The sequence below is a fragment of the Hyla sarda genome, chromosome 4, assembly GCF_029499605.1.
Source record: "Hyla sarda isolate aHylSar1 chromosome 4, aHylSar1.hap1, whole genome shotgun sequence".
Classification (NCBI taxonomy): Eukaryota; Metazoa; Chordata; class Amphibia; order Anura; family Hylidae; genus Hyla; species Hyla sarda.
This window is the reverse complement of record NC_079192.1, coordinates 25,182,619-25,210,398: the sequence shown is the minus strand read 5'-3', so window position 1 is coordinate 25,210,398 and position 27,780 is coordinate 25,182,619. Positions and strand designations below refer to the sequence as shown.

General features: G+C 49.9%; 1 long non-coding RNA gene across 2 annotated transcripts; it reads right to left on the bottom strand.

Annotated features, from left to right (window-relative positions):
* Positions 1-130: 130 nt before the first annotated feature.
* LOC130367642 (uncharacterized) lies at positions 131-27,780 on the bottom strand. 2 transcript variants are annotated; one of them, XR_008892123.1, is made up of 3 exons: positions 27,643-27,780; positions 27,378-27,542; positions 131-424 (listed from the first exon to the last, which is right to left on the bottom strand). It is a non-coding gene; the product is annotated as an uncharacterized LOC130367642 (long non-coding RNA). The 2 variants fall into 2 exon arrangements; XR_008892122.1 differs by lacking the exon at positions 131-424 and adding an exon at positions 26,979-27,275.

Sequence of the window (27,780 nt, the reverse complement as noted above, 5' to 3'; positions counted from 1 at the left end):
TCTCCGCACCGCATTATGCAGATCGTGCAGGAGAGCAGCTTTGGTCATCCATGTTTTGCTAACTCTATTTTCACACTCAGAAATAAATAAATGAGTCCATCAAGTCAAAGAACAGTTTAAAAAAAGGGGAACTTTATTTATAATTTATTAAAATGTTTGTGTAGGGGATTTTTTGTAACCTCCCATCACTCACAAAGAGCGGACAGTAACTAATACTCAGGACAGGAAAAACCTCCAGAGGGGAGGAAACCTGTAGGGAATCCATGGCTACTGTATGGCCCTTCCTCTGGGCATACTAAAGGAGGTTACCTCTAGAATTTGGGCAAATGTTTCTGTGTATGTGCATGATTCCTAGGCCTGTGCCTTCATCCAACGTCTTGCTGTAGGTCCGGAAATGCTACTCCATGTCCTGGAGATAGTGCATCTAAGATAGGGGACAAAAAAGATAAATTATTTACATGTTTATCATAGAAATACACATGGAACTGCACTAAAGACCTTTTGGACACAACAATGTAACACTTACCAGTCACAGTCATGTGTATGACTTTGCATTCCCGCGTCCCTACACAGTGTCCAGCACCGGCCCCTCACTGATGGAGAATGAACAGGAGCCGTGTTATTTCTGCTCAGTGCTGCTCTTTGGTGGACAATGGTTATGACATCACATGTGTGACACGCTGTTACCTCCTGGGAGTTCTATTTCAGTAGTGCTGCTCTCTGATTGGCTGAAAATAAAAAAAGCTTTCTAATATATTCTGTATGACTGTTATCTAAGGTTTTTGACAATTTTTATTAAAATGGCGCCACTCCCTGTGGGTGCGTTATATTTGTTTCTCCTAACCAGACATTCTGTATAAGTAATATCATTTGGTGGCCCCAACAGCCTGGGCCCATAGGTTTCTTACATAGATCAATGCTACTCCGGTAGGCTCAATAAGCTGCACTGGCCGCCGGGACGTCTGACGAGTGACGTCCCTGACGTTGCGGTCTGGAGCGAAGGATGTCACTAGTCAGACGTCCCAGCAGCCATTGATTTAAAGTGGTCGTGGCTCCTGCTGCCAGTTCAAGATCAGACACCATGGCCCTAGATTGACATACTGCAACACCGATCCCCTGTGGCTGCCCACCTGTTGCAAAACTACAACTCTCAGCCTTCGGCTGTCAGGGCATGCTGGGAGTTGTAGCTTTGCAATAGCTGGACAGACGTCTGTTGAAAGGGGGGAAAAACACCAAAAATAAAGCAATGTGGGCTTTGAAAAACACCATTTATATGTTGTTTTTAATCACAGCCTAAGCCTAGGAACAAACACAATTCTTGTTTGATGTTTTGTTTTTGTTTTTTGCAAAAAAAAACAAACATCAAAATCTTCCCCCTCATTTCTTTTCTCAGCTATCTTTATGTTATTTTTGATAAAAGCACTGGGGGGGGGGGGGGGGTTTGTCTTAGAGATTTATCAAAACCAGAGAAGAGGGAAAGTGGACCAGTTGCCCATAGCAACCAATCAGGTAGTTTCTTTCATTTTTAAAAAGGCCTCTGAAAAGTGAAAGAAGCGATCTGATTGGTTGCTATGGGCAACTGGTCCACTTGACCTCTGCACTGGTTTTCATACATCTGTCCCAATGTGTATTATTATTATCATCATCATCATCATCATCATCATTATTATTATTATTATTATTATTATAGGAAATGTTTTTTCTTTGGTGTTTTTTTTCCCTCTGGCTTTTCTCATTACAAGTCATGTGATTCTTTCATCATTTGACTGAAGGATTTCTATAAAAAAAAATTGTGAGAAAATACCCCCCCAAAAATAAAAATAAAACATGCTCTCGGCATCCCACAGATTTGATAGCCTAAAAACACCATAAAAGGATGAAGAAACCCCCATTAGTGTCTGGTGTTTCATATTACCCTATTGATACCAACCTAACATGTGCCCGCAGCGAGCATGGTTTTTTTTTTATGACAAACACGTCAAGTGTAATCCCAGCTGAAATGAATGTTTTCACAATAGGTGTGAACAGGCTGCAGGCTGTGCTAGATATATTTGCATAGTTGCGGCATACAGCACGTGCAGCATTTATGTGGCGGCTTTCCGCTGGCATATATGGCTTTCTGTGCTGGTGAATGCAGCGGGCACTTACTGGCGGTTTTTTCCTAGCTGCACAGTTTTGCACCACAACCACTCCGGCTGGGACCAGGCTGACCGATCTAATGACCAAGATGCCGCAGTGAACGGCTTTCTTTCTGTGAAAGTTCTGGCGAACTACAATGCTCAGAAGAGGAGGAGCGCCATTGAACTTTTGGAAAGAGAATTAGTTTGGAATGGTCAGGGCCATGTGCGTTTACAAAGCCCCCCGTGGTACCAGAACAGTGGACCCCCCCACATGTGACCCCATTTGGAAACTACACCCCTCACAGAATTTAATAAGGGGTGCAGTGAGTATTTACACCCCACAGCTCTTTGGAACAGTGGGCTGTGCAAATGAAAAATTTAATTTTTCATTTTTACGGACCACTGTTCCAAAAATCTGTCAGACACCTGTGGGGGTAAATTCTCAATGTACCCCTTATTACATTACGTGAGGGGTGTAGTTTCCAAAATGGGGTCACATGTGTCGGGGGTCCATTGTTCTGGCACTATGGGGGCTTTGTAAACACATGTGGCCTTCAATTCCGGACAAATTTTCTCTACAAAATCCTAATGGCGCTCCTTCTCTTCTGAGCATTGTAGTTCACCCGCAGAGCACTTTAAATTCACATATGGGGTATGTTCTTACTCAGAAGAGATGGGGTTACAAATTTGGGGGAAGCTTTTTTCCTATTTTCCCTTGTAAAAATGAAAAATTTAGGGTAACACCAGCATTTTAGTGAAAAAATATTTTTTTTTTCATTTTCCCTTCCAACTTTAATGAAAATTCATCAAACACCTGTGGGGTGTTCAGGCTCATTATACCCCTTGTCACGTTCGGTGAGGGGTTTAGTTTCCAAAATGGGGTCACATATGGGTATTTTTTTTTTTTTTGCGTTTGTCAGAACCGCTGTACAATCAGCCACCCCTGTGCAAATCACCAATTTAGGCCTCAAATGTACATGGTGCGCTCTCATTCCTGAGCCTTGTTGTGCGCCCGCAGAGCATTTTACGCTCACATCTGGGGTATTTCCGTACTCAGGAGAAATTGCGTTACAAATTTTGGGGGTGTTTTTTTCCTTTTACCGCTTGTGGAAATAAAAAGTATGGGGCAACACCAGCATGTTAGTGTAAACATTTTTATTTTTTTACACTAACAGGCTGGTGTAGCCCCCAACTTTTCCTTTTCACAAGCTGTAAAAGGAAAAAAAGACCCCCAAAATTTGTAGTGCAATTTCTCCCGAGTACGGAGATACCCCATATGTGGCCCTAAACTGTTTCCTTGAAATACGACAGGGCTCCGAAGTGAGAGAGCGCCATGCGCATTTGAGGACTAAATTAGGGATTGCACAGGGGTGGACATAGGGGTATTCTACGCCAGTGATTCCCAAACAGGGTGCCTCCAGCTTTTGCTAAACTCCCAGCATGCCTGGACAGTCAGTGGCTGTCCAGAAATGCTGGGAGCTGTTGTTTTGCAACAGCTGGAGGCTCCATTTTGGAAACCCTGCCGTACAAGACGTTTTAAATTTTTTATTGGGGGGGGGGGGGGACAGTGTAAGGGGGTGTACATGTAGTGTTTTACCCTTTATTATGTGTTAGTGTAGTGTAGTGTTTTTAGGGCACATTCACACTGGCGTGTTACGGTGAATTTCCCGCTAGGAGTTTGCGCTGCGGCGAAAAATTTGAAGTAGGAAATTTACTGTAAACCTGTCCGTGTGAATGTACCCTGTACATTCACATGGGGGGGCAAACCTCCAGCTGTTTCAAAACTACAACTCCCAGCATGTACTGACAGACCGTGCATGCTGGGAGTTGTACTTTTGCAACAGCTGGAGGCACACTGGTTGGAAAACCTTCAGTTAGGTTCTGTTACCTAACTCAGTATTTTCCAACCAGTGTGCCTCCAGCTGTTGCAAAACTACAACTCCCAGCATGTACTAATCACCGAAGGGCATTCTGGGAGATGTAGTTATGCAACAGCTGGAGATACCCAACTACAATTCCCAGCATGCCGAGACAGCTGTTTGCTTTCTGGGCATGCTGGGAATTGCAGTTTTGCAACATCTGGAGAGCTACAGTTTTTAGACCACTGCACATTGATCTCCAAACTGTGGACCTCCATATGTTGCAAAACTACAACTCCCAGCATGCCCAGACAACAAACAGCTATGTGGGCATACTAGGAGTTGTAGTTTTGCAAGATCTGGAGGGATATAGTTTAGAGACCACTGTATAGTGGTCTCAAACTGCAGCCCTCCAGCTGTTGCAAAACTACATATTCCAGCATGCCCAAACAGCTGTCTGGGCATGCTGGGAGTTGTAGTTTTGCAACATCTGGAGGGCTACAGTTAGAGACCACAGTCTCAGACTGTAGCCCTCCAGATCAACTTACCGGCTTCCATAGGATCCCGGGAGCCGTCCTCTTCAGAAGCACATGACGGGTAAGTGGAAGTCGGCGCCCGGTCCCCTTCGGTTCCCCGTTCTGCCCCGCCTATTGTGGGTGGACAAGACGGGGAAAGTGAAAGTTAACCCCCCTGCCCCCGGTCTGCTATTGGTCGTCCCATCTGACGATCAATAGCAGACCAATAGCAGGGATAGGAGGGGTGGCACCTCTGCCACCCCACTCCTATGCCTACAGGGGGATCGTGGGTGTCTTAGACAACCGCGATCTCCCTTCTATTTCGGGTCACCGGGTCACAATAGACCCGTATGACCCGGAATCGGCGCAAATCGCAAGTGTGAATTCACTTGCGATTTGCGCCGATCACCGATGGGGGGGGGGGGGGTGTCTGATGACCCCCCTGGGCATTTGTGTAGGGTGCCTGCTGATTCATATCAGCAGTCACCCCGGCCCGGTCCCCGGCCGGCGCGCGGCGGGGACTGAAATTCCCACGGGCGTATGGATACGCCCTGGGTCCTTAAGTACCAGGACGTCAAAGCGTATCCATATGCCCTAGGTCCTTAAGTAGTTAAACACTAACCTTGAGGTTGGGGAAATTTGCCAGATTTGTAAATTATTTCTATTTAAAAATCTTAATCCTTCCAATACTTATCAGCTGCTGTATTCTACAGAGGAAGTTATTTTCTTTTAGGATTTCTTTCCAGTCTGACCACAGTGCTCTCTGCTGACACTCTTTTTATTAGAAAAATACAAAACTTATCAAATACAAAACACAAAGCAAGCTTAACCAGCTATAACATAAATAAGAAATGGAGGGGCAAGCTGTGCATAACTAGCTTGCCCCCTGACTGGTGAGCAGTTAAGGGGTTAAGAAATGTACAGGCAAGGTTTTTAGCCCCCTCCCCCGCCTGTAAGACTTGTTGGTAACTATAGTGGTATGTCCCATGGGTGGGGGGGGAAGGAGTGCACCAATCAGGGGTTTAATAGTTTCCCGGGCTTTCAGAGGCCCTCCCCTGGATATTTATAGCTGTAGTGCCTCCCTTCCCCCCTCAATCTGCCCAGGAACCGGAGTTTTGTCTGCCGGTTGGTATGTATCTGCCCCTTATATTATGGCCCGGATGGAGCAGGAGGGTGAGGGTTGGCATGCTCGCTTGTGGCTAGCTGGCCTCCCCTCCTGTTGCACCCTGGCGTTGGGTTCGGGAGGCTGGCGGACCTCTCGCCCTCTCACAGTCCCGCTCTCCTTTGACACCCACCCCCCCCCCCCCCGTCCGCCTGTCCTGCCCGCCTGTCCTGCCCGTTCCTTTACTCCTCTTCCCTGCCCTTTTCCTTTAATCCTCTTCCCGTACCTTTAATCCTTTTCCTTGCCCGTTCCTCCAATCCACTTCTCTGCCCCTGGCCCGAGCCCTTTTGCCAGGCGTGCTCCTTATGTGCGCGCTTTGCCTCCTTCCCCGTTGCTGTCCCCTCCGTCTGCGGTGGCGGCCCCTGGGTTGCTGCGGCTGTTTTGTGTAGCCTTGCGCAAATGGACGTTTATTAACGTCCATTTGCGTGTTCCCAGCTATAATGCGCGCTCACAAGGCGAGCGCGCATCATAGCCGTCGGGTCCCAGTTGCTATTAGCAACCAGGACCCGTGCTAATGCCGGACATCGCCGATCGGGCAGATGTCCGGCATTACCTTTTCGGATGCGGCGATCAAAGTTGATCGCCGCATCTGAATGTATGTATAGGCGTCCCGGCTGCTCAGTCGGGCTGATCGGGACCATCGCGATTAAATCGCGATGTCCCGATCAGCTGGAACGCAGCAGGAGGGTCACTCACCTGCCTCCTGCGCGTCCGCTCGTGGATTGATTGCTCCAAGCCTGAAATTCAGGCTTGAGCAATCAATCACTGACAACCCAGATCATTGCCATGTTAATACATGGCAAGCGATCTGTGTGTGCAGTGTTGTGGCTCCCTATGGAGCTATAGCATTGCGCACAAAAAAAAAAAAAAAAAATAAATAAAAAATTAAACCCTTGCCATGATAAATGTTTGGATCACTCCTCCCCCCCCCCCTTTTTCCCCCATACATAGAAACATGAATTAAAATATAAATACATAACTAATAATAATTAAATAAATAAATAAAATAAAAACTGTATTACATCAAGCATGTATATGGTATCGCTAAAAAAAAAAATTACTTAATTAATTAATTTAAAAAACAAATAATTAAATAAATAAAAATTAAAAAAAAATTAAAAAAATTAAAAAAATTAAAATAAAAAAAAAGAAGAAAAAAAAATAAAAGAAAAATTACAATAAAAAAAAAAAAAAAATACAAACTGTGTAGATTTCAATACACAGGCACATGTGGTATTGCCACGTGCGTCAATGTCCGCACTATCAAGTTATATATCCTCATTTGATCCGAATTAAAAAATTAAATATATAAATTCTACAGTCCCATATAGCGTATTTTGGTCGCTTTTCATACCTATAAAAAAAAAAAAAAATAATAAATAAAATATATATATATATATATATATTTATATCGCAACTCTGTTTGACACGACAATTGTATCGCTGTAAACTTCGGATCACGGCGCATGGTTCAGGCAGCCACTGCACCCCAAACCCTCTCCGCTGCTGTCCCTCTTCCTGAGTTCTCTGCTGCTGGTTTCCCGGCGCCATTCCGGGCGGCGGCGGAGTACCCGCAACCAGGTGGTCTCCAGCGTGCCTTGTTCAACGCCTGCGGTGGTGAAGTGGTTCCTCCTGCTTTTGTGCCTTCTCCATCTTCTGGACTTAGTGAGTGTGCTGTTGCGGGGGGGCAGGGGGGGCTCTATTTTCGTGCCTGCCCTTGGTGCTTTGGCAGGGCAGTTGTCTTCAACTGGCTAGCTGGGTTGGTTCCCTCTCCTTCCCCGGTTAGTGTGCTTATGGCTGTTCTGGTAGTTTCCACCTATTGTTCTTGTGGGTTTGTTGGGTTTGGGTCTCGGATATAGGTGTATGTCTATGTTGGTCTCTGGTTGTGAGTTGGGTACGTCTCTTCTTGACGGGGTGCTTTGGTGTGGTATCAATTTCTGCGGTGCACGCTTAGGTGAGTGGTCTTTTGGCCTTACGCTCTGGATGACCGGGTTTTGTGGATTTAGCTCCTGAGGCTTGTTCCTTATCCTGAATCGGTGGCACCCAGTTACGGTTTTGTTTCTTTTGGTTTTCTCCCCCTTTGTTTGGTGTTTCTCTCCGTCACTAGTTGTAGTCCCTCTCCGCTGCTCTGTTTGTCCTAGTGTATTGTCTGATGTTTTCTCCTGTTTTGCTCCCGATCTTTGGTAGGCATGGGACTCCTGTATGTCGTGCTGGGTGCTTTAGCTGATGTGGCGGTGGGTAGGTTTCGCTTTGAGTCTCAGTTTGTCTTTCCTCGTGGTTTCTTTTGTTTGTGGTGATTTTCCGGAGGGGGATACTCATGTGCTCTACGCTTGTTGGGGTGTGGTTTGTTGCAGTCTTCCGCATGCCGCGTTGGCGTTGGTCTGCAGTTTTCCTGTGGACGGGGAGTGATTGCGTTTTCTCTGCTTTGGTTTCCTCGGGGCTCGCTAGGTGCCCCTGTTCCGGTCCTTGCTGGTTTACTGTAAGTTCCGCATGGAATATGGTTCTGGGCGGAGTTTTTTCCTGCAGGTTGTCTTTGGCCGCCGAGGGTGTCTGGTATTTGGGCCCCCGCATATGTGCCCCTGGTACGCTTTGGGCTGACATTTCGGTTGGTTGGGGTTTTTTCAAGGGTCATGCGGTGGCCTGGCCTGCTTTCAGTTCCCTGCACGGGGAGCTCGCTTTGTTCTCGGATGTGGCTGGTTTGGTCGGTTGTTGGTGTGGTGTTTGGTTTTCCAGTGGTGCTGTGGGGTGGTTTACCCCTGGGTCTTGGTAGTCAGTGGGTTTCTGCCATGTTTGGGGTTTTGTTTGTGCTTCTCCCTTGGTGTTGGTTGTGGGACTTTGGGTGCTTGCTTCGGCAGCTCATGTTCTAGGCTTGTAACGTTACTATGTGGGTTGCAAGTCCCCTGCGCTTGGTTGCGCGCTAATTTTGTGATGCTTTTCTAGTGTGTGATTTGAGTGATCGCGGGGCGTTTTTTTTCTTCCTGTGCTCTGTCTGTTGCATCTAGTGCTTCGCTGTTTGGAGTTACAATTTCTTTCAGGGCTATGCTCCCTGGGTCGGTATTGGGTGTTGACGCTTTGTCCTGTTTTCTCTGGCTGTAGTTCCGGAGGGTTGCTTGTGTGGCCGGCCCGTGGGTCATCGGGGAGAGTGGTGTAATTTGTGGTCCGCTTTGGTGGCTCCTGCGACTTGGTCGCGCTCACGGTACGGTACTTGCGAGTGGTTGGTGTTGGTGTGGAGGCCGGGATGTCTATCTACAGTCGTGGAGGGTCCCGGAGGTTCTAAAGGGTCTGTGGACAGGGGATAAAAACATAAAAAAAAAAAGAAAAAAGAAAAAAAAGTAATAAATAAATATTGGTTTCGGTACCTGGAATGCCCTTTGAAGTGACCTTACGAGGCTAATGTTTGATTTCCTGTTTCGTTTTAATAGGATGTGATAACGGAAGTTATCTGCTGTGTCACCTCTCCAAGGAGGTTCGAGATTTGGGCAGTATTCTCAGTGTATCCAAATAACATTCTGAGTATGTGATGTGGGATCTTCACCTGTTCATGTGAATCAGCTAAAAATGAAAATAAAATAAAAATAATAAATAATCTAAAAAAATAAATAAATAAAAAGTTGGGTGGCTTTCCCGCTGTGCTGCACGGCACATGGCAGGGGGTGATTTTCTTTCTGCTTTGCGGGTGGTGTATACATAGGGGCTGGGCCCGCGAGTGGGTGGCCTTGCTGTCGGCGACCGGTTTTTCCTATCTGTTTTTGGGTCGCTTAGTGGCGGCTGCAGGTTTTTGGTTGTCGCTTTTGCGTTGTTTTTCTGATCCGAGTTTTTGCGCTAGCTTTTTTCGGGGCTATGTGGATGGGGCACTTTTTCTTTCCCCTCGTCTCCTTCCATGGGACTTGGGTGTCTGTGTTTTTGGGTGCCTATTTTGTGCGTTTCATGGTAAAAGTTTAAAAAAAATAAAATAAAAAATAAAACTAATAAAGGCCCGTCGGTCCGAGACTGTTTAGGCGATCCGGGACACGCAGCTCGTGCTCCATGAGGGTCCGCGAATGACTGTTTTGTGAGTTCTGGATTTGCTCTCTTTTTGTATCGGGGCCGGCGGAGGTGGCTGGGTTTCCGGAGAGGGTAGCGCTGCACGACGGCCGCGGGCGATCTGCATGTTGTGTTGCTATATTCGCCCAGTTTGATGTTTCCCAGGTGTGTTTTTGTTTTGAGAGCGGCTTTCGAGGTGGTGCGAGTGCTGCAGCACCCTTCGGTGTATGGGCGAGTCTGAGAGATGAGTTCACACGGGTTATAAAAAAAAAAAAAAAAAAAAAAAAAAAAAATTTATAAAATTGGTCCTGGTGGCAGGTACCCGGATTTCCTGAAGAGGAAAAGTGTTGAGCGGATTTCCTGGAGAGGAAAAGTGTTGAGCGGATTTCCTGGAGAGGAAAAGTGTTGAGCGGATTTCCTGGAGAGGAAAAGCGCTGAGCGGATTTCCTGGAGAGGAAATGTGTTGGGTGTGCTGGGGGGCTGGAGGTGGCCCCAGGTGTTGGCTATCCACTATCTCTTGGGTGGGGGTCGGAGCCCAGTGTAGGGCTAACTGGTCTCCTCCGTGGCGGTAAGAAGACGGTGAAAGCGGGGTCAACCCGGGGTAGACCTCCACACAGGACGGTGTGGCAGCACCTCTCGGGTTGGTAAGAAGCCAATCGGTGTCTTTGTTACAGTTAAATTGTTATTTATATAAGTAATTTTATAAATAAAGCTGTGGCCGATCCCCACCCACGGAAAAGTTAAATTGTTGTTGTGTCAGTTATTATTTAAGTATTTATTGTAGTAAGGGGGAGGGGTAGTTATAGCCTGCTAGGAGCTAATTGTGTCTCAGCAGTCTGGAGGGGCAAGCTGTGCATAACTAGCTTGCCCCCTGACTGGTGAGCAGTTAAGGGGTTAAGAAATGTACAGGCAAGGTTTTTAGCCCCCTCCCCCTTCTGTAAGACTTGTTGGTAACTATAGTGGTATGTCCCATGGGTGGGGGGGGAAGGAGTGCACCAATCAGGGGTTTAATAGTTTCCCGGGCTTTCAGGGGCCCTCCCCTGGGTATTTATAGCTGTGGTGCCTCCCTTCCCCCCTCAATCTGCCCAGGACCCGGAGTTTTGCCCTCCCTCCCTCCCTTTTTGTATCTCTGTTTATTGTAAGTCACAGCTTGGTGGTAAGAAGACGGTGAAAGCGGGGTCAACCCGGGGTAGACCTCCACACAGGACGGTGTGGCAGCACCTCTCGGGTTGGTAAGAAGCCAATCGGTGTCTTTGTTACAGTTAAATTGTTATTTATATAAGTAATTTTATAAATAAAGCTGTGGCCGATTCCCACCCACGGAAAAGTTAAATTGTTGTTGTGTCAGTTATTATTTAAGTATTTATTGTAGTAAGGGGGAGGGGTAGTTATAGCCTGCTAGGAGCTAATTGTGTCTCAGCAGTCTACTCTAGAACCAAAAACAAAACCTCATAAACAAAACCCTGCCTAACCGGCCAGCCCAGCTTTACTAAGATACTAAAATACTAAGATATTAACCCCTTCCCGCAGAATGTCATATATAAACGCCGGATTGTGCAGTGCGTTCGCGCATCCCGACATTTATAAATGACATTCAGTTAAACCGGCGATGCGCAGCATCGCACGGGTTAACTGGCAGAAGTCCCGCTGTTTCCAGCAGGGGACAACTTCTGCTTCACCCCCAGGACCATCCATTGATGGTCCTGGTCAGCGATCACTGTGATTGGTCCCTGTGGACCAATCACAGTGATCTAGGGTGAAAGTTCAGATCCCCCGCACTGCCCGCCCCTGGAATTCAGGCAGAACGGGGGACGATGGCTGCGGGGGCTCGCGGCATAGTTGGGGGAACACGCGGGGACCAGCGGCCTTACCCGAACCAGCGGTGGGACCGAGGAGCAGCGCGGGACCGGCCACGTGGACGAGCAGCGACGGGACCGGCAGGTAAGTACATGGTCCTCAGAAGCAGCAGTGAAGATCTTCACTGCTGCTTCTAGGAGTCTGAAAACTACAACTCCCAGCATGCCTAGACAGCCTTTGGCTGTCTGGGCATGCTGGGAGTTGTAGTTTTGCAACATCTGGAGGGCCCCAGTTTGGAGACCATTGTATAATGGTCTCCAATCTGTGCTCTTCCAGCTGTTGCAAAACTACAACTCCCAGCATGAACTGACTGTCCAGGCATGCTGGGAGTTTTAGTTCAGCAACATCTGGCCCTTCAGATGTTGCCGAACTACAACTCCCAGCATGCCCTTCAGCTGTCTGGGCATGCTGGGAGTTGTAGTTTTGCAACAACTGGAGACACACTGGTTGGGAAACATTGTTTCTAACTCAGTGTTTCCTAACCTGTGTGCCTCCAGCTGTTGCAAAACTATAACTCCCAGCATGCACTAACAGACCATGCATGCTGGGAGTTGTAGTTTTGCAACATCTGGAGGGCCCCAGTTTGGAGACCATTGTATAATGGTCTCCAATCTGTGCTCTTCCAGCTGTTGCAAAACTACAACTCCCAGTATGCACTGACTGTCCATGAATGCTGGGAGTTTTAGTTCAGCAACATCTGGCCCTTCAGATGTTGCCGATCTACAACTCCCAGCATGCCCTTCAGCTGTCTGGGCATGCTGGGAGTTGCAGTTTTGCAACAACTGGAGACACACTGGTTGGGAAACATTGTCTGTTTCTAACTCAGTGTTTCCTAACCTGTGTGCCTCCAGCTGTTGCAAAACTATAACTCCCAGCATGCAGTATGCAACAGACCATGCATGCTGGGAGTTGTGGTTTTGCAACAGCTGGTGCACCCCCCCCCCCCCCCCCCCGTGAATGCACAGGGTACATTCACATGGGCGAGGCTTTTACAGTGGGTTTCTCGCTGCAAGTTTGAGATGCAGCAAATTTTGCGCTGTGAAACTCGCTGTAATCCCCCGCCCATGTGACTGTACCCTAAAAACACTACACTACACAACACAAAATAAAATAAAAAGTTAAAGACACTACATATAAACATATCCCAGTCATCAGAGTTCCTACACTTCTAATTGTCCCTCACATATAGCTTCCCCTGAAAGCAGCGCCAGGCCAAGTCCCAAAACTTCTGGGGGATCCTTTTCATGTTTAAAAGGTACAACCCCACCCTCAGATCCCGACCTGGGCAGTCCCTGAGCGCCAGAGGCTTCTGAAAGTGGGTCAACAGAACCCGTTTGTCAAGGAACTGCCTTGACTGGGTCCTGATCTCCCACACTCCCAGACCCCACCGACGTATCGCCTTCAGAGTCGGAGTAGCGTAAGCCGGAAGATATCCATGGGGCGTACGGAGGTCCTTCACTTGCCCTCCTGTCTCCCATTCTTGGAAGAAAGGCCGAAACCATTCCCTGCAGGAGAGTACCCACGGAGAAGCCCTCTCTGACCAGAGGTTTGAGATGTTAGCTTTCAAGAAGGTGTTGGTTAAGAACACCACAGGGTTTACCATAGATAAACCCCCTAGTCTCCTCGTGCGGTACGTAACCTCCCTCTTGACTAGGTTCATCCTGTTTCCCCATAACAGTTGGAAAAACAGGCTGTAGATTCTAATGTAGTAAGCTTCTGGCAAGATACATACACTGACCAGATAGATAAACAAGGGGAGCAGGTACGATTTGATCAGGTGTACCCTTTCCCTGAGGGTCATAGACCAACCCTTCCATTGGTCCACCTTCTGAGCGGCATCCTGGAGCTTACCATCCCAGTTTTTGTTTGGATAATCATCCTGGCCGAATATGATGCCCAAAACTTTTGCTGACTCTTGGGGCCCAGGAAGAGTGTCCGGGAGATCAAATGTGGGATCTCCCCCTCCCAGCCAGAGACTCTCACACTTATCCCGGTTGATCTTAGACCCAGATGCCTCCGAGTAGCGGTCCACTTCCAACATCACCACATCGACCTCCTCTCGCGAGGAGACAAAAATAGTGACATCGTCAGCGTACGCCACCACTCTCTGGGCGACATCCAGCTCCGCCAGACTCATCCTGACTCCCGCCACAATCTACCCTCCGGACGAAGGGATCGATCGCAAACACGTATAAAAGCAGGCTCAAAGGACAACCCTGATGGACTCCGGACCCCACCTCAAAACAGCGGCCAGACCAACCGTTCACCAGTGGGAAACTCTCTGCCCCTGAATACAAGATCTTAAGCCAATTAACAAAAGTACTCGGTAAGCCATATCTCAGGAGGACGGACCAGAGGTACTCGTGGTTCACCCGATCAAACGCTTTGGCCTGATCCAGGGACAGCAAGTACCCCTTCCAGAAACCCGCACTACTCCGCTCCACTGCCTCCCTGACACTAAGGACCGCACTTAAGGTGCTTCGGCCTGGAACAGAGCAGTGCTGAGCCCCCGAAAGGAGCTGGGGTGCAAACTTCACCAGCCGATTAAACAGTATCTTAGCCAGAAGCTTCCAGTCCGTATTGAGAAGAGCTATGGGCCTCCAATTCTCAATACGGCTGGGATCTTTACCCTTTGACAGAAGAATCAGGGCTGACCTCCTCATTGAATTCGGCAGAGTGCCCGAGGAGAGACACTCATTGAATACCTCAGTCAAGAGGGGAGCTAAAGACTCCTTAAAGGTCCTGTACCACTCGGATGTTAAGCCATCCGGACCTGGCAACTTCTTAGGGGCGAGCCCCTCGATCCCCAGTCTCACTTCCTCTTCCCTGATTTCTTCTGCCAAAACATCAAGAGAGGGGTCTACCCCTGGCTCAGGAATGGTTTCAGGCAGGAAAGCCGACATCTTGTCTTGATCTAGATCCTTCCTTCCCAAGAGGTGCGAGTAGAAGGATCTGACGACCTCCAAGATCCCTGATCTGGACCGATTCAGAGATCCTGTACTATCAATCAGTCCTGAAATGACTTTACTACTCACTGACATCTTACAGTTTGTGTAAGGGTCGGGCGAGCGGTACTTCCCGAAATCCCTCTCAAAAACCAAAGATGCGTGCCTATCGTACTGACACCCCATCAGCAAGGATTTCACTCTGGAGATATCCTCACGGCTACCTCCAGTCGAGACAAGAAGCTCGAGTTTCCTCCTCAGACCCTGATACAGGCGATACCTGTTCAGGGACCTGAGGCTCGAGAGCTGGCGGAAGAACCCCGCAACCCGCTTCTTAAATATCTCCCACCACTCTGACTTACTACTACATAGGCCCAGTAAAGGTACCTGACTCTGAAGAAAATCCTCAAAGGACTGTCTTATCTCCGCTTCCTCCAGGAGGGACGAATTCAGCTTCCAATAACTTTTTCCCATCCGGGGGGTCTCTGAAACATTCAGGGAAAACAAAATCATACAGTGGTCGGAGAACTCCACCTCAACCACGGACACTGCGGAAGCTACGGCTTCCTCCTTTAAATAAAACCTATCTATCCTAGACCTGCGACTACCTTGATGGTAGGTGAAACCCGTGTGGCCTGAGGGGCTCCGGATGTGGGCATCCTCTAGGCGAGCTTCTCTAGCTATGCTAATCAGTGCCACACTATCGCAAGTCAGCGGACCATTGGAGCCTCTCCTATCTTGGGACTTCGTGACATTATTGAAGTCCCCTCCAAAGATCACTTGCCGACTCGTAAAAAGAAAGGGCTTAATCCTCATAAAGAGATCTTTACGGCCCCGCTTAGTTTGCGGGGCGTAGATGTTAATGAGCCGGAGCTCTTGTCCCTTCATGAAGACATCTAAGATCAGGCACCTCCCCATTTCTAACTCAATAACCCGTCTGCATTCAACAGGAGCAGTAAAAAGGACCGCTACCCCACTATACGGCTCAGCCGCAAGAGACCAGTGGGAGGGACCGTGCCTCCACTCTCTTCTGGCTTTTACCAGGGAGGCTAGATCTGACAACCTGGTCTCTTGCAAAAAGAAAATGTCAGCTTCAACACGGCCGAGAAAATCAAAGGCTGCGAATCTAGACGTATCTGATTTTATGCTGGCACAGTTAATGGATGCCAACGTCAGTGGGGTGAGTGCCGCCATCCTGGGTGATTGAGTTAGATGGCCTCACCCCTTAAACCTTCTTCCTCTCCTTCCCTCCACCCCCATCTGAATCGGAGGAAGACCCTTTGCCTCTTTTTAAACTCAGGGATATATCCATCCCAGGATCTTTACCTCCAGCATCTGGTGTTACCTCAGCCCCTGAGGAAACTGCCCCAGAGGAAGGAGGCTCGGCACCTCCTGGAGGCCGCACTGCCTCCGGACCCTCGAGAAGAGGAGGGGAGATGGTATCCCCAAGGGCCTCATATCGATTTGAAAGGACGATCAGAGGGTCAGAGACTGAGTTGTTCCTTCTATGGTCTGAGGCTACAACTGAAGAGGAGGACGGTGCTGCCTTACTCTTATCCTTCTTCTTCCTCCTCTTCTTCTTTTCCTGGCCACCATTTATTGTCTGCCCCTCCTTCTCCTGCTCATCCACAGTTTCGGATTCAGAGGCATGACTGGAGGAAGGAGCATCTTGACCTTCTTCCCTACGCAGTCTCCCTATCTCCTCATCCAGTTCGGCCCCACCCAAAGCCTCAGAGTTATTCTGACCTCCTTCTGAGCCAGTGTCTGGAGTGGGACCCCGAGCCACCCCTGGCACCTGGGCATTCTCAAGGGCCCTCTCCAACCTGCGCTTCTCCTCTCGCCTCCGCATAGAGGGGGTCTTATGTTTTTCCTTCACTGGCTTTGGTGCCCCCTCTCCTCCACTAGTCCCCTCCCCCGCTGGGGCAACCGTTAGGCTCTCCCCAGCCGGGGCGGTCACAGTGTTAGAGAACGAGCGTGGACACCGGCTGAACGGGTGACCTAGGTCACCACACAAGTTACACCGAATCTGCCCACAGGTGGCCGCCAGAGGACCCACCCCACAGCAGAGGGCGCATATCTGCTGAGTGCAGTTGGCACTAAAGTGGTTTGGGTCACCACACCTGTGACACAGCCTCGGCTGCCCCTGGTAGAAGATCTGAATCCTGTCGCGTCCCAGAAAGGCGGCCGAAGGGATGTGGGTGACCGTGTTCCCTGAACGCCTGAGACGAACGGAAAACGTCCAGGCCCCAGACCATATATTGTGCTCGTCAAAGTTCTTCCGAGGGACGTCCGTCACCTCCCCGTACCTGCCCAGCAAGGTCATAATGTCATAACAAGAAAGTGACTCGTTACGGGTCAAAACGGTCACTTTCTTTACCATACTCTGGCGAGATACCGCTTTTACAGCGAAATCTCGCCATCCGGGCTCGTTTTTCATCAGCTCATAATTAGACCAAAAGAGATCTAGTCCTTCCGGCCTAACAAAGCTGACGTCAAACTCGGAGGAGCCGAAGGGGTGAATCAGGTCAAAGATGTCCCCAGCCCTGAAACCCATCTGGAAAAGAAGCTCCACCACCACCACGCATCTTCGCCTTTCCAGACCAAACGGGCCACATTCCTGCGACCTACCTCCTGCCCGGGTGTCTGGAGGGACCATACGGCCTACCCATTCCTCTCTCGGAACGCTCCCAGACCATGTCTCTCCACCCAAAAAGACAGGTCCATCTCCTTTCCCTCTACCTGGAGCGTCCTTTCTCCTCTCTTTAGTGCCTCCAGGAGGCGCCGTTGCAACTGACCTTCACCAGATGCAGGAGGTAAAGATCCTACTGAACCCCCAGCCGCCACACTTGCATAACTCCTGACGACCGGGGGGGCAGCCGGACCAGACACCGTCCCTACATCCCCGCCTAGGCCACCTGTACTGCCACAAAAGCCACTCTTATTCCTACCATCCACACCACTACTACTACTCTCATTCACACCACTACTCCTCCCATCTGCACCACTACCACTCCTCTCATTCACACCACTACCACCCCTCCTCTTTTTTTTTTTGCAATATGTTTTTATTCAACATTTTCAGAACAATACAGAAACATATCAGAAATAGCACGATCCCCACCTGGGAAAAATAATGGAACGCGATCCAACATACAATTCAACAACTGTCTTAAAAATGACAAATACTGAGGTGCTGTAGTGAAGTGATGTAGGATTCCCTCTCTCCCCAAGGATTCAATAAGCTTAATCCTTACAGTCTAAACTGAATCAGGAAGCTGTAATGCCCCTAGCGTCCCTTTCAATGATTCCGTAAGGTACCATGTGGTATGTCTAAAAGGATACACTATGTCTGCTACCTCCCGGGGATTATAGTGTGTAACAATAAACGGCGTCCACTTTTTGAAGAAACGTGCCGTGCCAGAGTTGCAATGGCGTTCAGCATCCAATCTGTCTACCCCTTAAAAGAACTTCAATTGAGCTATCAATAATTGCAGGTCCGGTACCCGGTCCTCCAACCACCGGAGAAACAAGCATCGGAGAGCAACCAGCAAGACCACATGTATTATTTTAGGGATCTTCTGGATCCCCGCCTGATCCTCCTCCGGAGGATGAAGCTGGTGAAATATAAGGGTCTGAATCTTAAAAGGAAGACTTACCCGCCAGTGGTCCCTGATGTAGGAGCAGACCGAGCGCCAGTAGCCAGCCGAGTGAGCACAGTCCCAGATCCCGTGAAAAAGATTTGTCATAGGTGTAAGACATTTGGGGCAGTGTGATCTTTGCCCGGCTTGGGGAGAACCTTAATGAAGGCTAGTTTTGCTCCCGGCGACAAGTTTCCACCAGACAGGACACTGTTAAAGTAAGCCGTCAGGGCAGGAGTGACCTGTTCAACTAGGGGTTTATAAAATTCCCCCGGATAACCGTCCGGTCCCGGGGCCTTCCCATTGGCTAGAGATCTGATAGCCCCCCTAACCTCTTCTACTGTGATGGCCATGTTCAGCTCCCGTCGTTGGTCCTCAGACAGCTTTGGGAGACTCACTTTGTCCAAAAAGTCCCGACCCTCAGAACCTACGTTAGGTGGAGCGGAGTACAAGTCCGCATAGTAAGCACCCAATAGAGCACTTACAGCCTTCGGATCTCTACTAATTTGACCCTGGGTGTCCTTCAGAGCAAGCACATGCGTGGACGAATGTGGGCCCTTCGCTAGTCTGGCCAGCAAGCGACCTGCCTTGTTTCCCTGTTTAAACAGCTGGAGATCATAATGTGAGCGATAAACTCGCTCCCTCCTGTCTAACCATAGTTCATAGTCGGCACGTGCTGTCTGCCATGCTAGTTTATTGGGGGGGGTCGAGGAGGATACAAACTTGGAATAGGCTGCAGCTAAGCGAGAGCTGGCGGCCGCATGTCCCTCTTGCGATTTACGTTTTAACGTGGAATGATAGGCCATTACTTTACCTCTCAGGACTACCTTGGCTGTCTCCCAGAAAAGGGCAGGGTCCCCTTCATGTTGGGCATTGTCAATTTGAAATTCCAGCCACCACCCCCGAAGAAGATCTTGAAAAGACTCATCCTTCGCTAAATAAGAAGGGAAGCGCCACAAAAAGTCAGTCCCCTTCGGGTGTGATTGCCGAAACTCCAACACTACGGGGGAGTGGTCAGAAATGATCAGGTCAGAGATGTCCGTTACAGTCACCCTCGGGCATAGGGAAGGGCTCACCATGAGGTAATCAATTCGGGACCAGGAATTGTGTGTATGGGAGTAGTGCGTATACTCACGACCGTCGGGATGAAAATGTCTCCAGGCATCCACCAAGCCTGTACTGGATAGAAACGGTTGCAGGACCCTGTCACTCTGTCGGATGGCCACTGGCGCCGATGTCGCCCCTCTCCTGTCCACCAGGGGATCCACCACCGAGTTCAGATCACCTCCAACCACCACCTGCAGACCTGCTGCACTAGTTAACTCATCTGTTAGGGAACGAAAGAAAGAGGCGTTATCTCCATTTGGTGCATATACATTATAGATAGCATAAGATTGCTCGCCATGTACTAAGGAAATATGGGAAAGACGTCCCGCATCATCATGGGTATGGGAGATCAAATGGTGTTGGAATGCTTTGTGTATCAGGATCAATACACCCGCCTTTCGGTCCACCGCCGGGGAACCATACACACTACCCACCCACAACTTCCTCATTCTAGGGAAATCGGTTGCGGTCAGATGTGTCTCCTGCAAAAGAACCACATCCGGCCTCAAGCGCTTAAGATATCGAAGGATGGACATTCTCTTTTGAGGTGATCTTAGACCCTTCACATTCCACGAAACAATTCTACACATCGTGAATACAGTGAGGAAGGGTAGTAGGAATGCACAGGGAGACGTAGGGACACAACACAAAAACCAACCCAAAGGAAACTCCCAGGACTATGGGCAGACAGGGGAAGAGCAGGCATCGCCAGCGCAAGTTATCGAAGTACCTCAGCACATGACAAGAGCTCGCAAAAGGGGAGCGCCACAGTAATCCTAAACCCTCCAACCTAGAGTGTGCCCCTGCTTGCGCAGCTTGTAAGAAAAAAACATTCAAATTATAAAAAAAAACAGGAAAAAACAATATTTGTAACTCCAACAGTGAGGGAAGCCCTGTGTGGAAAAATGGCAACCCCCTGACTGGATGTGGACCTCACTTTTTTCAGACATGAGAGGAGACAGGAACACCCCTCCCCACACCCACCCGTACACGTGGCCCCGCCCCACTCCCGAAACGTACCCATTAACGATATGCAAAGAACCGCCATGGCCCAATCTGATAATAATGGAACAGTCCCCTCAAAATACTATGGCCAATAACTCAAAATCTCAAGTCCCAAGAGTCAAGCACGGGGGATAAGGATGAACAATACCCGTTATACAGTGCAGTCTTATACTCTCAGCCATGGTATAAATGAGAACAGCTTCTATGATGGCTCCATGGATCAACTGCTCGGCAAGTCCGTACGTCCGTGTACTTTATCGGAAGCTGGGAGAAAAAAAAAAAATTAAGAAAAAAGAGAGGGGGGGGGGGGGGGTGTGGAAACAATAGCTGGAAGACCGGGATTCAGTCCGGTGACGAGGATCTGCTGCTACGGCTTCTGCTCCTCCGTCTTGGAGACTTCTTTCTCTTCCTTCCTTCTGCAGGGGATCGGTCCCTCCCCTCCTTACGACGAGCGGGTCTCTGTGCCAGGGGACCTTGATCTCTTGAGGGGTCTTGGCGGGTAGGTGAATGTCTGGGCTGTCTCTGGTGGTCCGCTAGCACATCTCGCAGTTCCGCCTCGGCTGCTGACGGAGTCTGGTAGGAGCGAAAAGATCCATCCGGCATGTGCACTTTTAATGTGGCTGGGTATTGCAGTTGAAAGCGGCGTTTGGTATTGTATAAGGCAGTGCAAACATTGCTGAAAGCTTTCCTTCTCTTCGCTACATCAGCCGAAAAATCTTCAAATATCAGCATCTTCTTGTTACGGAATGTCAGAGGTGTTGTGCGCTTTCGAAACGCTCTCAGGATGTTAACCTTGTCGTTGTAGTCGAGCAGTTTAAATATGACTTGACGCGGACGGCTATCTAAACTCGCCTTGGAAGCAACATTACGGTCAGGCAATTTGCCTATACGGTGTGCCCTCTCCACCCTGCACTTGTGTGGCAGACCCAGCGCCTTAGGTAGATCACTCTCGCAAAAATCTTGAAGATCCGCAGGAAGGAGCGACTCAGTAACGCCTACCAAACGCAGATTGTTGCGCCGCGAACAGTTCTCCAAATCTTCCAGCTTTACACTAACATAGCATAAATCTGTGTCCATTTGGCGCAATTTGGTAGCCAGGCCGCTGTTCTCATCCTCAAGCGCAACAATTCTATGCTCCATCTCGCCAATGCGGCCCTCCTGAGCGCCCAAATCTGTGCGTATCTGCGTTAGGGTGTCACGTATGGTATTTTCTAAAGTTTTCTGTATCGTTGGGGTGATGAGAGAAACTAGCGCTGCGGCCAGTGCCTGTAGATAAGGGTGGGCCGGTAAACCCCCCACAGAGGGTCCTGCGGCCATGGCATCTGAGAGCTGGACCCCCAGACCCGAGGACTCTGCAAGTTGAGAGAACAGGAGTTGGCTACCATTCACTTCCATTGCAGCAGAAAGAGAGGCGCCGTTTGTGGTCTCGTGCTGAGGGGTAGGGGGGCCCAGAAGGCGAAGGAGATGCGTGTAATCCAGAGACTGCCGTGCCCTGAGGTCCCTTGTGGACAAACTTATCCATGACCAGGCTGTTATGTCCGTATAAAGTCACTCCCTAAAGTCAGTGTGGGAATGCCCTGTTGCAATAACAGCTCAGCAGGGAACAGGGGAGAGTAGTCAGTGGTGGCTCAGAGGGGCCAAGATGGCGCTGAGGAGCGCTGTGCAGGGAGCCAGCTGAGTGCACCCGATGAGGGCCCCCTCTCCCCTCACCGGAGCTTGTCCTGGCTGCGGGCACCTGTTTTTGTGCTCACCGGGTTTTCCGCAGTCTTCCTCAGGCCGCCCAGCTGTATTCCCGGTCCTCTCTCCGGCACCGGCTATCTCAGTCAGCTATCTTCTGCTGCCTCCCGGACAGAGTTCCCGTCGCGGCTTCCGGAACTCCGGCCGAGATTAATGCGCTGCCCGGTACAGCACGGGGAGTGGGAGCTTCGCTGCTGGCTGATCTCCGTAGCGCTCACGGGGATGCAGGTTCGTGCAGGGACTGCTAGCGGGGCAAAGTCGCCCGGGACTGTGCCGTTCTGGGGTGTGGGGTACAGGAGCTCCGTCCCTCCGCTCCTCACATGGCCGCGCCGGAACCGGAAGTCACCACCCCTCCTCTTCACTCCACTATCACCACTCTTATTCACTTCACTGCCACTCCTCCCAATCAGTCCACTACCACTCCTCCCATCTGCACCACTACCACTCCTCTCATTCACTCCACTATCACCACTCTCATTCACACCACTACCACTCCTCCCATCTACACCACTACCACTGCTCCCATCTACACCACTACCACTCCTCCCATCTGCACCACTACCACTCCTCCCATCTGCACCACTACCACTCCTCCCATTTGCACCACTACCACTGCCACATACACCCCTCTCATCCACAGCACTACCACTCCCATCTTTCACACACCTTGTATTAACATTGCTTTTATTGACAGTATTTTTGGGATCAGCAGCTGCTTCACCCACTACCTCTGGGCTGGCCTGGACATGCTTTAGCTTTGCCTTTTTGTACATTCTCAGGTCACCGGCGGCTGCCATTGTCGGCGACGCTGACTCCTCCTCCATTCGAGATGTTACCGCCGACATCACCTCCCGAAGCTGAGGCTGCCCCTCCGGGCGCAACTTCACCCCTCCTCGTGCCACTGATGTGCAGGGACTCCCCTCTCTCACAGGGGAGATCCCTGCAGTGTCCGCGCCACACACTGTGCCCAACCGCACTGGCTCAGCAGCAGGTTCTGACACCTGGACGCTCCCCCCCCTCTCAGGGGAGTGCCCCGCAGCACCGACACTACTAGCAGCGCCCAGGGGACCGCCCCCCGAGCAGAAGATCTCACCACACACCTCAGGCGCCTGGACACTCCCCCCCCCCCTCTCAGGGAAGTGCCCCGCAGGGCTAGTAACAATGCCCACAATACTCGGGGAACCGCTCCCCTTGCAAACTGCCGCATAACTATTGCCCACCATTAGCCCGTCCTGCTCTTCCCTACCAGCAGGACGCGTGACTGTAGCACCTGCGGCCATGTTGGATGCAGCACTGTACCCCCCGTGCTGGTCCCGTTCCACAGCAGAAGCGGGATCTGGCAGGGTGGGAGGCCCAGCAGCCTGAATCAACTTTTCAGGTGGCCCAGACTGCTGGATTGGAGAGAAAACAAACTTTATCTGCTCCTCAGCCTTTTTCTTCTTCTTCTTTTTTTCCCTCTTCCTCCCCTCAGGGCCCAGGTCCTGGCCAAAACTGCAATTTTCCAGACGGGTGGGTGTCTCCTGCATCACTATGGGCCGCAGGAGCCCCCCACAGACCAGTCCACTGTCACCGCCATCATTACTGTCACTTTCCTCAGAGGTGGCTGGTAAGGCGACTTGGGCAGGGTTGATGTAATCTGCACTCGGGGTGACAGAGGTCTTAGGGGTACATGGGGTATCACACACATCCCCCTCACTCTCATCTCCCTCACTGCCACCATCTCCCTCACCACCTTCCTCCATCTTCTCCTCCGTGACACGCAAGCACTCTTCCTCCCCCTGACTATCCTCTTCCTCCTTCACAGGGGTACGCATGGTTTTATAGCGGTCTTCATTCTTTAATTTTTCTTTAAACATGCCTGCACCCTCTACAATCAGCATTCGGGCTCTCACCACCTCCTGCTCCTCTGCCTTCAGCTGACACACCCTGGCAGCGAACCTTGCCCTCATGGCCTTGGCAGAGTTATCTGTTTGGTAGCGAGCAAACTTCAGGTCTTCCCTTATGATTTTCAGCTTTTTTCCCAGCTACTCATATTCTACTAGATTTGCCTGCATGCGGGAACCGAAAGTAGCTAGCGACTCCCTGGGACCCTTCACCCCCCATTGCTGGGGTTCCATAGTATCAGACACAGTCCCCGAAGACATAACCATAAGCTTCTTACCGGACGCCTTGCGGTTTCCAGCGACGGACGGGGGAGTGGGCTCCACATTACTGCGGAGCCTGCTGGATCTTCTCACCCTGTCCTGGGAATCGGCCGTAGCTCTCTCACTCCCACCCCCCGCCGTCCTAGTTCGAGGGGTGGAAGTCTGGGGCTCCATAGCAGGAGGCTCTCCCAAGGAAGCTGCCACCCTCCTGGGGAAAAGGCTGTAGGAAACACTCTAGAAGTCAGACACACTCAACAGCTGCTGTGTTCCACAGGAAGTGCTCTCTGCTGACACCTCTGTCCATGTCAGGAACTGTCCGGAGTAGGAGAAGTTTACTATGGAGATTTGCTACTACTCACAGAGAGCACTGTAGTAAGACCGAAAAGAACTATACAACTTCCTCTGTAGCATACGGCAGCTGATAAGTACTTGTCACGATTCGGCTGGCTGGAGGTGGATCCTCTGTGCCAGAGAGGGATTGGCGTGGACCGTGCTGGTGGACCGGTTCTAAGTTGCTACTGGTATTCACCAGAGCCCGCCGCAAAGCGGGATGGTCTTGCAGCGGCGGTAGCAACCAGGTCGTATCCACCAGCAACGGCTCAACCTCTCTGACTGCTGAAGATAGGCGCGGTACAAGGGAGTAGACAAGAGCAAGGTCGGACGTAGCAGAAGGTCAGGGCAGGCAGCAAGGATCGTAGTCAGGGGCAACGGCAGGAGGTCTGGAACACAGGCTAGGAACACACAAGTAAACGCTTTCACTGGCACAATGGCAACAAGATCCGGCGAGGGAGTGCAGGAGAAGTGAGGTATAAATAGGGAGTGCACAGGTGAGAATACTGATTAGGCCTGCTGCGCCAATCAGTGGCGCAGCGGCCCTTTAAATGGCAGAGACCCGGCACGCGCGCGCTCTAAGGAGCGGGGCCGCGCGCGCCGGGACAACACAGACGGGGAACGGGTCAGGTACGGGAGCCGAGATGCGCATCGCGAGCGGGCGCGTCCCGCATCGCGAATCGCATCCCGGCTGGGAGTAATATTGCAGCGCACCCGGTCAGCAGGTCTGACCGGGGCGCTGCGAATGAGAGAACGCTGCGAGCGCTCCGGGGAGGAGCGGGGACCCGGAGCGCTCGGCGTAACAGTACTGTAAGGATTAAGATTTTTAAGAAGTAATTTACAAATCTGTTTAACTTTCTGGCACCAGTTGATTTAAAAAAATAAAATAAAATAATGTTTTCCCCCGGAGTACCCCTTTTACGTAACACCTGTAAATTCTGTACTACGAATATCAGCAGCCACTGAAGAGAGAGGTCATCCAACAACTGAAGTCCCAAAAAAATCTGCCACTAAATCCCTCAAGCAACCGTTCAGCCCCAGTCCAGAACCATCTGACCGGACCACAGGGACCAGTGTGGAGGAGTACAGGGTCCAGGCTGTAAAATAGAAGAACACCGGAGCAGCCAGATACACTGACTCTAAGGCTGAGCCTCATACTTCTACCGAAGCTGCAGAGTTATAGGGGAACTGTAAAAATGAAAGTACTACAACCCCCAGTGTGGTCAGTCTGTGCCCCCCTAAGGGTCAGGGTTGGAGGAGGCACAGGTTGAAAAGACACACTACAATGGGAGTTGTAGTACTGTAGTTGTTAAAGAAAAAAAAGATGTTTTCATCAGGTTGCCCATAGCAACCAATCAGATTGCTTCTTTCATTCTTGAGAAGACCTCTGAAAAATAAAAGAAGTGATCTGATTGGTTGCTAAGAGCAACTGGACAACATTTCCTCTCCACAGGTACATTTCCCCGATTGTCTTCATATTTAGGATGAGAATCTACTGACAAAGTGAGTAGCCAATCATTTCTGGGCATAAAACTCTGTAAGAGACAGCAGTCTGGGGGCGTCTGTGGTGGACATGAAGGAAGGGGGGGGTCCAGGGAAATTGAGTTTTGACGTCTGCAGCGAGCGCTTCTCACTGAGCGACGGGTCTCATCCCAGGTATTGCAGGGGGACCCCCCACGATCAGCTACTTATCCCATAACCCATGGATAGGGGATAAGTTAATTTTTGCCATAGTTCTCCTTTAATTGGCCAGAACACACCCAAAATCGGTCCCAGCCAAATATTGCTTCGTGTCCTGTCATTTCTCCCAGCTGTTCTTTTTCTACCTGCTTGTAAGGCATGCCTACACTCTCTAATTCCTTAAAGTGGTACTCCGCCCCTAGATATCTTATCCCCTACCTTAAGGATAGGACAAAAGATGACTGATCACTGGGACCCCCGCGATCTTCATGTAGCACCCGGCGTTCCAAATAATATATTTAGAACTCTGGGTTCTCGTGGTGCGGGTCGTGACCTCACGCCACGCCCTTTCCATTTATGTCTATGGGAGGTGGTGTGATGTCACAAGAAGGTGTGGCATGATGTCACGAATCCCACCACAGGAACCAGTGATCTAAACATACTATTTAGAATTTTGGTTGCTGCATGGAGATTGCTGGGGTCCCAGCAGCAGGATCCCCTTGATCAGACATCTTATCCCCTATCCTTTACATAGGGGATAAGATATCTAGAGGCGGAGTACCCCTTTAAGGGACAGTTCATGTACCCAAAAGTTGATCCTTTGCAACCGTATGACCCCTAGCAAGTTCCCTGCATGAGTCCCATTCATCAGAAAAAGGCTTGTGCATGGAACTTGCTGGGTGTTGTACGTTTGCCTCATAAACTGCACCACCCAGCACCAGTTACCTCTCTCCGCACCGCATTATGCAGATCGTGCAGGAGAGCAGCTTTGGTCATCCATGTTTTGCTAACTCTATTTTCACACACAGAAATAAATAAATGAGTCGAACAAGTCAAAGGACAGTTTAAAAAAAGGGGAACTTTATTTATAATTTATTAAAATGTTTGTGTAGGGGATTTTTTGTAACCTCCCATCACTCACAAAGAGCGGACAGTAACTAATACTCAGGACAGGAAAAACCTTCAGAGGGGAGGAAACCTGTAGGGAATCCATGGCTACTGTATGGCCCTTCCTCTGGGCATACTAAAGGAGGTTACCTCTAGAATTTGGGCAAATGTTTCTGTGTATGTGCATGATTCCTAGGCCTGTGCCTTCATCCAACGTCTTGCTGTAGGTCCCGAAATGCTACTCCATGTCCTGGAAATAGTGCATCTAAGATAGGGGACAAAAAAGATAGATTATTTACATGTTTATCATAGAAATACACATGGAACTGCACTAAAGATCTTTTGGACACAACAATGTAACACTTACCAGTCACAGTCATGTGTATGACTTTGCATTCCCGCGTCCCTACACAGTGTCCAGCACCGGCCCCTCACTGATGAACAGGACCAGTGTTATTTCTGGGGCTATGCCTTCATCCAACGTCTTGCTGTAGGTCCGGAAATGCTACTCCATGTCCTGGAGATACTGCATCTAAGATAAGAAAAAAAAGATAAATTATTTACATGTTTATCATAGAAATACACATGGAACTGCACTAAAGACCTTTTGGACACAACAATGTAACACTTACCAGTCACAGTCATGTGTATGACTTTGCATTCCCGCGTCCCTACACAGTGTCCAGCACCGGCCCCTCACTGATGGAGAATGAACAGGAGCCGTGTTATTTCTGCTCAGTGCTGCTCTTTGGTGGACAATGGTTATGACA